Here is a 14111-nt window from a genome sequence, read left to right on the forward strand (position 1 = left end):
GCCATTTTCCCCAGGGGAAATGATCTCCATCACTTGGAGATCAGTTGCGATAGCATAGATTCAGGGCGGATTGCTGACATCACGTTGGTCTGAAGGAGTAGAACGTTGCTTATCCCCAGAATTAAACTTTGTTGGTCTTCAAGGTGCCCTGCTGGACTCACACTTTGTTCTATTGCAGCTGCGTTTGCTACATCAGCGGGCAAATCCTGTGCAGGAAAGGCATCCTGCCGTGACAACCTCCCCCCCACAAAAAATACTAGACTGACTGAATAAAATAATAGGGTTTCAGTGACAAAGAAGCCTCCAAACACTTTGGCTCTCAGTCCAGTCCAAACCTTCCCCAAAGGCTCACTCAAGAGCACATTTTCAATATTGTGAAGTGACACAAAGCACGGAGGTCATGTAGATCACTTCCTTCCAGTAGAGAACCAGTTTGGTGTAATGGTTAAGTGGGCAGACTCTTATCTGGGAGAAGCGGGTTTGATTCCCCACTCCTCCACTTGCAGCTGCTGGAATGGCCTTGGGTCAGCCGTAGCTCTGGCAGAGTTGTCCTTGAAAGGGCCGCTTCTGGGAGAGCTCTCTCAGCCCCACCCACCTCACAGGGTTCTGTTGTGGGGGAAGAAGTTAAAGGAGATTATAAAATGCTCTGAGACCCTTATTCAGAGAGAAGGGCGGGGTATAAATCTACAGTCTTCTTCTTCTTCAGAGTTCTCTCAGCCCCACCTACCTCACTGGGTTTCTGTTGGAGGGAGGGGAAGGGAAAGGAGATTTGTAAGATGCTCAGAGACTCCTCCAGGTATAAATCCAGTCTCCTCCTCCTCATCTTCCTCCTCCTCCTCCTGCTTCTTCTGATTTTTCCCCCTCCTCTCCTTTATTCCTTTTTTGCCTGAACACAGAAGTTGGCATCAGTAAACTGCATTTTGCTCCTTTCAGCCCCTCTTTCCAACCTGTAAGAGCCAAACTGAATTTTATGTCCTCCTTAAGTGTGAGCCCTCCCTCCTGGTTTGGTGTTTTCCACAAATCTGATAACATTTCCCTCCTCCTCTTCCTCCTTCTCTTCCTCCTCTTCCTTCTCTCTCTTCCTCCTCCTCCTCTTCCTCCTTCTCCTCTTTCTCCTCCTCTTCCTCCTCCTTCTCCTCTTCCTCTTCCTCCTCCTCTTCTTCCTCTTTTCTTTTCTTCTTCCTCCTCCTCTTCTTCCTCCTCCTTCTCCTCCTCTTCCTCCTCCTCCTCCTCTTCCTCCTCCTCTTCCTCTTTTTCCTCCTTCTCCTCTTCCTCCTCCTTCTCCTCCTCTTCCTTCTCCTCCTCCTTTTCCTCTTCCTCCTCCTCCGTGGAGAGCCCAGAAGCCCCCCCACCTGACATCTCCTTTTTTCCTCCTTCTCCTCTTCCTCCTCCTTCTCCTCTTCCTCTTCTTCTTCCTCCTTCTCCTCCTCTTCTTCCTTTTCTTCCTCCTCCTCTTCCTCCTCCTCCTATTCTTCCTCCTCTTCTTCTTTTTCCTTCTTCTTCTCTTTCTCCTCCTTCTCCTCTTCCTCCTCCTCCTCTTCTTCTTCCTCCTTCTCCTCCTCTTCTTCTTCCTCCTCCTCTTCTTCCTCCTTCTCCTTCTCTTCTTCCTCTTCCTCCTCCTTTTCCTCTTCCTCTTCCTTCTCCTCCTCCTCCTCTTCTTCCTCTTCCTCCTCCTTCTCCTCCTCCTCCTTCTCCTCTTCCTCTTCCTCCTCCTTCTCCTCTTCTTCCTTCTCCTCCTCCTCTTTCTCTTCCTCCTCCTTCTCCTCTTCCTCCTCCTCCTCCGCGGAGAGCCCGGCAGCCCCCCCACCTGACATCTCCTTTTTTCCTCCTTTTCCTTTTCCTCCTCCTTCTCATCCTCCTTCTCCTCTTCTTCCTCCTCCTCCTCCTCCTCTTCCTCCTCCTTCTCCTCTTCCTCGTCCTCCTCCGTGGAGAGCCCGGCAGCTCCCCACCTGACATCTCTCTCCTAACTGCCTCTGATGAGCACCCGCTAATTAATCCACAGCCTTTCCTGCTGCCCACTCAATTGCTGAAGCAGCCCTCCCTCCGGTGCTGCCCTTGTGAGCAGCCCTCTCTTCGCAAGGGAGGCATCTGCAAGTCCAGAGAATGAAGAAGCAGCAGTGGGGGGGGGGGGGGGCGATCCAGATGGAGCTGCCACTCTCAAGGCGGTACCTAACTGGAGATCTCCCCGGGATTGCAAGGACTCTCCAAGTAGATCGATCCAAGTGGGCAGCCGTGTGGGCCTGAAGCAGTAGAACAAAGCGAGAGTCAAGTGGCACCTTTCAGACCAACAAAGTTTTATTCACAAAAACTTACATTCTGAATAAAACCTTGTTGGTCTTAAAGGTGAAACTTGACTCTTGCCTTGTTCAACAGATCTCCATGTTAGACCAGCTCCCATGGAGAAGATATTGGATTTATATCCGGCCCTCCACTCCGAAGAGTCTCAGAGCGGCTCACAATCTCCTTTCCCTTCCTCCCCCACAACAGACACCCTGTGAGGTAGATGAAGATATTGGATTCATATCCCGCCCTCCACTCCAAAGAGTCTCAGAGCGGCTCACAATCTCCTTTACCTTCCCCCCCACAACAGACACCCTGTGAGGTAGCTGAAGATATTGGATTCATATCCCGCCCTCCACTCCAAAGAGTCTCAGAGCGGCTCACAATCTCCTTTACCTTCCTCCCCCACAACAGACACCCTGTGAGGTGGGTGGGGCTGGAGAGGGCTCTCACAGCAGCTGCCCTTTCAAGGACAACCTCTGCCAGAGCTACGGCTGACCCAAGGCCATGCCAGCAGGTGCAAGTGGAGGAGTGGGGAATCAAACCCGGTTCTCCCAGATAAAAGAGCTCTGGCTGACCCAAGGCCATGCCAGCAGCTGCAAGTGGAGGAGTGGGGAATCAAACCCGGTTCTCCCAGATAAGAGTCCACACACTTAACCACTACACCAAACTGACTCTCGATGAGAAAATGGCTGCTTTGTTAGGTGGTTTCTATGGCACTCTCTCCAAACCCCCTCCCTCCCTCCCTCCCTTCCTTCCTTCCTTCCTTCCTTCCTTCCTTCCTTCCTTCCTTCCTTCCTTCCTTCCTTCCTTCCATCCATCCATCCATCCATCTCTCAGACATCTGACAATCATGTCTTGCAGCTCTCAAACTTCTGATGCTCATGTCTTGCAACTCTCAAACATCTGGCATTTATTCCTTGTGGCTCTTATGTAAAGCAAGTTTGGCCACCCCTGCCCTGTACTCTGTAACATGTCGACAGGATGTCCTTTTCCATCGGTTTATATGGTGCTGCTGCATTTTTGGGGCCAGCAACTGCGGGTCTTTTCTGCATCCGCTCTGCTTGCAAGCAAGGTCTGTCTGGCTAAAGCGGAAAGCTGGGATAGAAATATTCTAATCCACAAGCAAACTGTTAACTGGGACACAGTCCGAACCCTGCAGGACTCCGTTCCAAGCAAATGCCAGTGAGGTTATAATAAACTCCGATCAGGCTTTCGAAGAGGTTCTTCCCATTTTGCCTGAGGATTTGGAACAATTAAAACATCGGGGGATGATCAGAATCATTTGGTGATATTAGGAGGTTGGACAGGAAAAATTTAAGCCCACCTCTCTAACTCGAAACAGGTTTTGACCAGAAATGTCCTTTTTTTCTGCAGTTGCACACACAGACTTCTCCCTGGGCAATTCAGAAATCTGCCCTTGAACCAGGGCTCAGGGAGAAGTGGGCAAAATGAGGACCCGAATCCATCCGCTTTCCTCTGGCGCCATCTTCTGTTGGAATTATTGAACTGGAACATCAGTGAGAGTCCACACGGCCACCCAGAGCGGAAGAACTGTCCCTGTTACCTCCTGGTATGTTATCCCTGATGCTTCACAACAGCGTGGGGATTTGAATCTAGGTCTCTGATATCCTTGTCTGCCCCTCTCTCTTTATCTATCCCCTCTGATTCACCTTGAGTCTCAGTGAGAAAGGTGGTCAATAAATGAGTCAAAGAATTAATTAAATTGGAGCACATGTGGTGTAGTGTTGGACTAAGACAGGAGTGGCCAAACTATGGCTCAGGAGCCACATGTGGCCTCTTTCACACATATTGTGTGGCTCACAAAGTTCCCATCACCCCATCAGCTGGCTCAAATAAGGCATTTCTCTCTCTAAATCACTTCTCCAAGACAAGTCAGCCTGCAGCTTGGAGAATGCACTTAAAGTTGCTTTCTTTCCATCTCTCCCTCCTCTATCTATCTATCGATCTATCTATCCTCCTCCCTCTCTCCCTTCAAACATCTGACGTTCATGTCTTGTGGCTCTCAAACATCCGACATTTATTCTATGGGGCTCTTATGTTAAGCAAGGTTGGCCACCCTCCAGGCTAGGATCTGGAAGATCCACCTTGGAATCTCCTCTGTGTCCTGGAAGCTCGCTGGGTGACCTTAGGCCTGTCACACCCTTTCAGCCTAGCCTACCTCACAGGGTTGTTGTGAAGATGAAACAGAGGATGTTGGCCTCTTTGGGTCCCCGCAGGAGAGACAGGCAGGGGCCCAAATGAATTAAATACACAAGTAATCCCTATAGCCTCCTACCTTTTCTCCCTCGGCTGCTCCCTTCATGGGCAGGGACCTCAAAGAGGGCTTCGAGGCTGCAAGATCCTGTGTAAACACAACCTCAAACCTGGAGGTCAAGCAGGGATGGGGAAGGCTGTCTTAGCAGGGTGGAGGTTTTACCTTTTTAAAGATAACAAGGGTCTGTGTTAACACAGAAGAGCGGCTCTGTTTATGCAAATCCCCCCCCCCAACTCATTTTCTTTTCAAAGGTGGTGCAATAAAGACGCTGTTTGTTTTCTGTTCCTTCCATCATCTGGAATTATAGGTTCTGTTTGCTCAGAGTTAACCATTAAGCAAAGAGCATTCTCCGCACAAAATGTCTGTTCAAATGCCTTTTTTTTCCCACCGAAAAGAAAGAAAGAAATAGACAAACGCCGAGAGTCAGTAAAAGTTTGGGCAAATATTGGCTTTGGCAGAGTTTGCTGTTTGTATCAGGAAACTGATTGGTGTTATTGATTGACAGATGGGACACAGTGTTTAGACAGGCAGTCCCTCGACTGGATTCTCCGAGGTGTTTCGGCAAACAGGTCTAATGCAGGACAAACAGCGGGATCTCACGAAGTGCAGGCTTGCATGAGCACAGTAAACGGAAAGGCTGTGCAAACAGCTGGGGAGGAATCCAGCCGGCCTTCGCCTAACCTTTGATGGAGCCACTGATCCTTGAGAAGGTGGCCAGGTGAAAAAAAAAAACCCATGGAGTTTGCACAGGGAGCGGAATTGGAGAGGGATCAGCTCCAGACAAACACCCGGAGAATGCAAATGTTAGCTATGCGAGAGCAGGCCATGGAGAGCTCTTTGGAATTTATCTTCCTTTAAAGCCCCAAAGCCAGGAGGCAATAAAAATTAACTGCAGCTTTTTGGAAGGCAGTTGAGTCAACCAGGCCTCCTGTGTTTCCCCCCTCCTGGGAGGGGGGAGTTCTGGTGTAGTGGTGAAGTGCGTGGACTCTCATCTGGGAGAACCAGGTTTGATTCCCCACTCCTCCACTTGCACCTGCTGGAATGGCCGTGGGCCAGCCATAGCTTTCATAGAAGTTGTCCTTGAAAGGGCAGTTTCTGGGGGGAGCTCTCTCAGCCCCACTCACCTCACTGGGTGTCTGTTGTGGGGAAGGAGATAAAGGAGATTGTGAGCTGCTCTGAGACTCTTGATTCAGAGGCAGGGCAGGGTATAAATCCAACTTCTCCTGCTCCTCCTTGATTAGAAAATGGTTTGAGCACCTCTTGTCAGGAGCTACCAGTAATAAAAACTGTACCATCTAATGCAGAGAACAGAGTTAGCAATTGTACATCACAAATCAGTCCAAGGTGGGAATGTCAAACAAAGAGGGTTGCCAATCCCCAGGTGGGGGCAGGGGATACCCCGGTTTGGAGGCCCTCCCCCTCCCCGCTTCAGGGTCATCAGAAAGCAGGGGGAGGGGAAGGGAAATGTCTGCTGGGCACTCCGTTATTCCTTATGGAGACTGATTTCCATATAATATAATGGAAAATTGATCTGTGGGTATCTGGGGCTCTGGGGGTCTGTTTGTCAAGGTAGAGGCACCAAATTTGCAGCATAACACCTGATGCCTCTCCCCAAAATACCCTCCAAGTTTCAAAAAGATTGGGCGAGGAGGTCCAATTCTATGAGCCCCCAAAGAAGGTGCCCTATCCTTCATTATTTCCAGTGGAGGGAAGGCATTTAAAAAGGTGTGTGGTCCCTTTTCAATGTGATGGCCAGAACTCCCTCTGGAGTTCAATTATGCTTGTCACACCCTTGCTCCTGGCTTTACCCCAAAGTCCCCAGATATTTCTTGAACTGAACATGGCAACCCTACAAAGGAAGGATTCTCCCGTTATTTCCCTCACTCCTCCTTCCAGCTCTCAACAGAGGCCTTGAAATCTAATGTCTGAGAAACATTTCATGGCATCATTCAGAACCCCAAAAGAGTTTGGAGACACCGCCAACCCCCCTTTGAAGTTCTCCCACCCAGAAAACGCGACTGCCCCATTGCTGCGCATTGCTAGCTAGCAAATTCGGCGGGCAAAAGCGTCTCCTATCGTCCCAGAGTCCTGATGAAAATGACTGCCTTCTTTGGAAGGGTTAAGATTGTTTGCTCCAGGGCAAAGTCTTGTTCAAGCAGGGTTCAAATCCAAATCGTCAGTGATACCGGTGGATGAAGCAAACTGTGAAAGGTGGGCGGGGGGGGGGGGGGGGGGAGAGAAGTCTTGTGAAGCAGGCCTCGATAAGACCACGGAGAGAACATGAGTACAGCGGATTCGGCATTGTACCTGGGGATTAATAAGTGACTTGTGCACACAATAAAGCCTTCCTGAACTTTGCCAATGGGCCATTGTCTTGACTGTAAAGGAAACGGTTGGTTTATTGAGTGGCAAGTTATTCAGCAAGTTCAAGTGCTTTGGGGCGGCACTGGGGTTTGTGTCACCCCAGGTCGCCGCCCCACCCACGCCCCCTGTCCCTGCCCCCATGGGAGGTTTTAACAGGGGGGGAAATGGGGCTGCTTCTGCCACCTCCCCGCTAGGCAGAGAAGCGGCAGCAGTGGCTGATCTGCCTCCTCTGTCCCATTTAAAGACCCCCACGCTGATGGCGGGGAGGGGGTCGCCACAGCACCATCTCTTTCATCCGCCCGATCCCAGGCAGGCGAAAGAGGCGGCTCTGTGCCTCTGCCTTACTCTCAAGCTGCCTTCCCTTGCAGGGGTAGAAATAAAAAAACCACTAAGAGACGCCATAAATTTTAAACAACCAGACAGTGTAACGTAGAGGTCAGTGGTGTTCTGACAAAGCTTGCACATAGAAGTTCAAATAAACAAGAGCATGCAGCAAAAAGACATTCACAGAAGACAGTTCAAAAACAGTCTTTCCAATCACAAAGGAGAAACAATATTCCAGTATTTAGTTCATAGAACTAAAGGAAGCCCTTCCAAAGATGTCTGTTCTAGATATCAAGACGTTTCATCCGTCTTTCTTCAGTTTGGAGGCTTCTTTATCACTGGAACCCAATCTTTACAATACATTCATAGAAGACCAACAAGGTTCAAAACATATCTGTAAAATTTCAAGGAGCAAGGCCAAGCTGCCTCTTTCTTCCGCCTGAGTCTTCGGTGGGCGAAAGAGGCAGCACTGCGCCAGCTGACGCACGGGGAAGGGGCACCCAACAGCGCCCTGTAGGGCATGTGGTGCCCTAGGCAGCCACCTACATGGCATCCTCCCACGCTCCGGCCATGGGCCTCCAAGAACTGGCCCTTCACAAAAGCCTTGTGAAAATAGGACTTTGACTCCTACTGAGGGAATCCTTCAAGCTCTTGAGGTTCTCCATGTTGTGGTAAGAAGGGGGGAAATGATGTCTTTCCCTGCTGGAAACTCCCTTTGAGCAAGGGGTGCCTTGGAAAGCATGGCAGTGGCACCACCACCCAGGATCTCCTTAGAACATCTAGACTCATCCGCTGAGAAGGTAGCCTTCTAGCATAGAACTAGAGTAATAGGCCAAGGGACAGGGTAGAAATCCTTGACAATATAAGTAAATCTGCAGCACCTGTTCAGTCTGGCATGTGAAGAAGAAAAAGAGAAACATTCCAGAGAAAGTAGAAAAGAGCAAAAGTCCAGTAAAGCCTTCAAAAATTATGGAAAAGGAGGAGTTTTTGTGAGTTACAAAAAAAGACTAAAAACAATAAATCCCACTTTTTTTTTTTAGTCTTAACGGTGCTCCTGCACTCCTGTTCTTTTCTAGTGCTGCAAAAAAGGCCAACATGGCCGCTCATCCTCATCTGCCCCAGAGAAATAAATGAGACTAAGAGAAGCAAAAAAAAAAAGTTTTTAAAAAGTTTTATTATACAAGAGAGAGAGAACAAAAGGAAAAGGGTGGTTGGATTCAAAAGGCGCTAGAAAAAGGTCAAAAAGGACAACGGAAGGAAAGGCACAGAGAACATAAGAGAAGCCCTGTTGGATCAGGCCAATGGCAAATCCAGTCCAACACTCTGTGTCACATAAGAACATAAGAGAAGCCCTGCTGGATCAGGCCAGTGGCCCCTCCAGTCCAACACTCTGTGTCACATAAGAGAAGGCCCTGTTGGATCAGGCCAGTGGTCCATCCAGTCCAACACTCTGTGTCACATAAGAACATAAGAGAAGCCCTGTTGGATCAGGCCAGTGGTCCATCCAGTCCAACACTCTGTGTCACATAAGAACATAAGAGAAGCCCTGTTGGATCAGGCCAGTGGTCCATCCAGTCCAACATTCTGTGTCACATAAGAACATAAGAGAAGCCCTGTTGGATCAGGCCAATGGCCCATCCAGTCCAACACTCTGTGTCACATAAGAACATAAGAGAAGCCCTGTTGGATCAGGCCAGTGGTCCATCCAGTCCAACATTCTGTGTCACATAAGAACATAAGAGAAGCCCTGTTGGATCAGGCCAGTGGTCCATCCAGTCCAACACTCTGTGTCACATAAGAACATAAGAGAAGGCATGTTGGATCAGGCCAATGGCCCATCCAGTCCAACACTCTGTGTCACATAAGAACATAAGAGAAGCCCTGTTGGATCAGGCCAGTGGTCCATCCAGTCCAACATTCTGTGTCACATAAGAACATAAGAGAAGCCCTGTTGGATCAGGCCAATGGCCCATCCAGTCCAACGTTCTGTGTCACATAAGAACATAAGAGAAGCCCTGTTGGATCAGGCCAATGGCCCATCCAGTCCAACATTCTGTGTCACATAAAAACATAAGAGAAGCTCTGTTGGATCAGGCCAATGGCCCATCCAGTCCAACACTCTGTGTCACATAAGAACATAAGAGAAGCCTTGTGGGATCGGGCCAATGGCCCATCCAGTCCAACACTCTGTGTCACATAAGGACATAAGAGAAGCCCTGTTGGATAAGGCCAATGGCCCATCCAGTCCAACACTCTGTGTCACACAATGGCCAAAAACAAAACAAAAAACCCAAGTGCCATCAGGAGGGCTCACAATTGGGGCTAGAAGTCCTTCCACTTTGCCCCCCCGCCAAGCACCAAGAGTACAGAACATCATTGCCCCAGACAGTTCCAACAATACACTGTGGCTAATAGCCACTGATGGACCTCTGCTCCATATTTTTATCCAATACCCTCTTGAAGCTGGCTATGCTTGTAGCCGCCGCCATCTCCTGTGGCAGAGAATTCCACATGTTAATCACCTTTTGGGTGAAGAAGGACTTCCTTTTATCCGTTCTAACACGACTGCTCAGCAATTTCATTGAATGCCCACAAGTTCTTGTATTGTGAAAAAAGGGAGAAAAGGACTTCTTTCTCTGCTTTCTGCAACCCATGCATAATCTTGTAAACCTCTATCATGTCACCCCAAAGTTGACATTTCTCCAAGCTAAAGAGCCCCAGAGCTCTCTCAGTCCCACTTGCCTCACAGGGTGTCTGTTTTGGGGAAAGGAAAGGAAGGTGATTGTGAGCCGCTCTGAGACTCTGAGTAGAGCCAGTTTGGTGTAGTGGTGAAGTGTGCGGACTCTTATCTGGGAGAACCGGGTTTGATTCCCCACTCCTCCACTTGCACCTGCCGGAATGGCCTTGGGTCAGCCATAGCAATCGCAGAGGTTGTCCTTGAAAGGGCAGCTTCTGTCAGAGCTGTCTCAGTCCCACCCACCTCACGGGGTGTCTGTTGTGGGGGAGGAAGATATAGAAGATTGTAAGCGGCTCTGAGTCTCTGATTCAGAGAAAGGGCGGGGTATAAATCTGCAATAATTCTTCTTCTAAAGGGTGGGGTATAAATTCACCACCTCCTCCCGCTTGTATTTCTGAGCAACCCAGCTGGCCCCATTTTGGCACCCCAATGGTGGTGGTCATAATTATTTATGATGTGGCATACGCGACGGTAAAATTAAAAGCAGAGGGTCTGAATATCAGGCTGCATTAAGAGTCAGAGAGAGAGCTTTACATAAACTAGAATAATTTCCCAAACACAGTTGATGTCATTTGACAAGTTCATCGCGGTGTTTGGGAAATTATTACAACTTACGTAAAGCTCTCTCTGACTCTTAATGCAGCCTGATATGCAGGCCCTCTGCTTTTAATTTTACTCTTGTGTACACCAAATAATAAATATTAATTTTGATAATATTTGCTCGATTGTAGCTTGACCCTTGCAGCATTCTCAGTATATTTCAGGTTGAGTTTTGTTCCCCCCTTCTATCCTTTTTTGTAGCAAAAAATACCCTGAAGTCACAACCAACCTTAGAAGAAAAGAAGAAGAAGAAGAAGAAGAAGAAGAAGAAGAAGAAGAAGAAGAAGAAGAAGAAGAAGAAGAAGAAGAAGAAGAAGAAGAAGATATTGGATTTATATCCCGCCCTCCACTCCGAAGAGTCTCAGAGCAGCTCACAATCTCCTCTCCCTTCCTCCCCCACAACAGACACCCTGTGAGGTAGATGAAGATATTGGATTTATATCCCGCCCTCCACTCCGAAGAGTCTCAGAGCGGCTCACAATCTCCTTTACCTTCCTCCCCCACAACAGACACCCTGTGAGGTAGATGAAGATATTGGATTTATATCCCGCCCTCCACTCCGAAGAGTCTCAGAGCAGCTCACAATCTCCTTTACCTTCCTCCCCCACAACAGATACCCTGTGAGGTAGAAGAAGATATTGGATTTATATCCCACCCTCCACTCCAAAGAGTCTCAGAGCGGCTCACAATCTCCTTTACCTTCCTCCCCCACAACAAACACCCTGTGAGGTGGGTGGGGCTGAGAAGACTCTCACAGCAGCTGCCCTTTCAAGGACAACTTCTGCCAGAGCTATGGCTGACCCAAGGCCATTCCAGCAGGTGCAAGTGGAGGAGTGGGGAATCAAACCCGGTTCTCCCAGATAAGAGTCCGCACACTTCACCACTACACCAAACTGGCTTTGGTGACCCCTCATGGGGTTTCCAAGGCAAGCAACGTTCAGAGGTAGTTGGCCCTTGCCTGCCTCTGTGCAGCAACCCTGGACTTCTTTGGCGGTCCCCCAACAACTACTAACTGCGGCTGACCCTGCGGAGCTTCTGAGATCTGACAAGGTCAGGTTAGCTTGGGCAACCCAGGTCAAGGCTAGTGACAAACACGGGTGGTTTGCCCTTGCCTGCCTCTGGGTTTGGGGAGGGACGGTGGCTCAGTGGTAGAGCATCTGCTTGGTAAGCAGGAGGTCCCAGGTTCAATCCCCGGCATCTCCAACTCAAAAGGGTCCAGGCAAGGAGGCATGAAAAACCTCAGCTGGAGACCCTGGAGAGCCGCTGCCAGTCTGAGTAGACAAGACTGACTTGGATGGACCGAAGGGGGTCTGATTCAGTAGAAGGCAGCTTCAGATGTTCACGCGTAGCAATCCTGGACTTCCTCTGTGGTCTCCCATCCAAGGACTTAAGCAGGACTGACCCTTGTTTAGCCTCTGAGATCTGACGCTGTCCCTTTCAACCAAGCCCCCCCCCCACCAAACTACATTTTCTTCCTTTTCCGCATCCTGGCAGCACGAGGGATGGGTGGTTTGGGGCATCGCTGGTGCAAGTTCTGTTTTGCAGAGCATTTGTTTGGGGGGGGGGGGGTCTAGCCAAGGAAGAGGGGTTGCTTGGGGGTTCTTGTCACTCTCAGAGACGCTTCGCCTACTTGGGGGTATGTGGAGCTCGTGAATGGAAGGAGGCCTTTCAAATGATTTGTATGCTAATGCATATTTATGAGATAGTCACAGATCAGGAATACCTCTCCTCCTGTATATGTTAAAAAAAATGCAATTATCTTCTAAAAAGTTTTGCTTTATTTTCATGCTAATGAACACATCGTTTTAAAGACAGTTAATTGGCTTTCTGTCTTCTCAGGCAACGGCTGCCGGCTCATTAGGAGCGCCTCCATTTGCAAAGAGGCAAATTCAAAAGGGCGTCTCTTTGCTTCAGGTGGAAGTTGGTCTCACTTCCAAGGGATGCGTCGCCCCCTCCTAGAGAAAACATAAATGCTTTCCAAGCCCCCGCACCAACCGTTCTTTGCCGGATGAAACAGCGTTTCACTCTCGCTGGAAACTTCTAAATATTAATTTAGTTTTAGTATGCAAGAACAGCTCGCTGCAAAGATAAAAGAGGACTGAGGGGGGGGGGATTTGGAAACGGCAGGTTACTCATTACTGTAGGGAACCCAACTAGAAAGGAGACATGTCACTGCAAAGAAATAAGGAGCGCAGAGTCCTCTTTGGCAAGACAGGGAGTGAAGGATGCCCACTTTAGTGGTATGCCACTCTTTTGAAGTTTGGAAAGACTTAAAGTTGTCCAATCGGGAGTGGGGAAGGAAGCTGTTTGTGGCATCAGCCTCTTACTTCCCACCAGTGCCGGATTAAAACCTGTGGGGGCCCCTAGGCAGTCAAAATCTCAGGGCCCCCCTTGCAAATTATCTCTGAGCTGGAACGACCGCCCTGCTTCTCAGGGCCCCCGCTGCAGCTGGCAGACCCCTTCTCAAAAGCCCCTTTGACAAAGCTGGGGGGAGATTCAGAGAGAGGCAAACTTGGTGATGACGCCAGTAGCAACCGCACCAGGCAAGTCGGGCAAAGAGCGGCTCAGTTGCTAGCTGCACTTGCAGGCTGGGAGGGCTGCAAGCAGGGGGGAAATTGGGGGGGGAGTCAGCCCGGGGCCCTTAAAGGCATGGGGGCCCATAGGCGAGTGCCTATTTGGCCTAGTTGTTAATCCGGCCCTGCTTCCCGCCATAGAGTTCAGGGTCTCCAGCTTTTTTGAGCCTATGAAACCTTCTGACAAAATTCTGACAAAAGCCAGTGGGCAGAATTACAAAATGGCTGTTGCAGGAGGCAGAGCCAATCACAAAATGGCTCCCATGTTGGGTGTCCCTGGCACACAAAAGCTCTCTTTCTGTGCAACATCTGCTTTGAAACAGAAGCCAAAGCTGAAGGGCTAGTACAGATGCAATGGTCCAGTTGAGGGACAGCCATTCCTGTATCTGGTCAGGAAGACACACGTTTAGGGTTGCCAATCCCCAGGTGGGGGCAGGGGATCCCCCGGTTTGGAGGCCCTCCCCCCGCTTCAGGGTCATCAGAAGGCAGGGGGGGGGGGAATGTCTGCTGGGCCCTCATTATTCCCTATGGAGACTAATTCCCATAGGGTATAATGGAGAATTGATCCGTAGGTATCTGGGGCTCTGGGGGGCTGTGTTTTGAGATAGAGGCACCAAATTTGCAACACAGCATCCAACACCTCTCCTCAAAAGACCCTCCAAGTTTCAAAAAGATTGGACCGAGGGGTCCAGTTCTAGGAGTCCCAAAAGAAGGTGCCCCCATCCTTCATTATTTCCAACGGAGGGAAGGCATTGAAAAGGTGTGCAGGCCCCTTAAATGTGAGTTCAATTATGCTTGTGACAACCTTTCTCCTGGCTCCATCCCCAAATTCTCCTGGCTCAACTCCCAAAGTCCCCAGATATTTCTAGAATTGGACTTGGGAATCCTACACACGTTTCCAAACATGGATCCATGTGAAGAAGACTGTACACACTCCGTTCCAGACCAGATTCAT

The sequence above is a fragment of the Heteronotia binoei genome, chromosome 19 (assembly GCF_032191835.1).
Source record: "Heteronotia binoei isolate CCM8104 ecotype False Entrance Well chromosome 19, APGP_CSIRO_Hbin_v1, whole genome shotgun sequence".
In the NCBI taxonomy this organism is placed as follows: domain Eukaryota; kingdom Metazoa; phylum Chordata; class Lepidosauria; order Squamata; family Gekkonidae; genus Heteronotia; species Heteronotia binoei.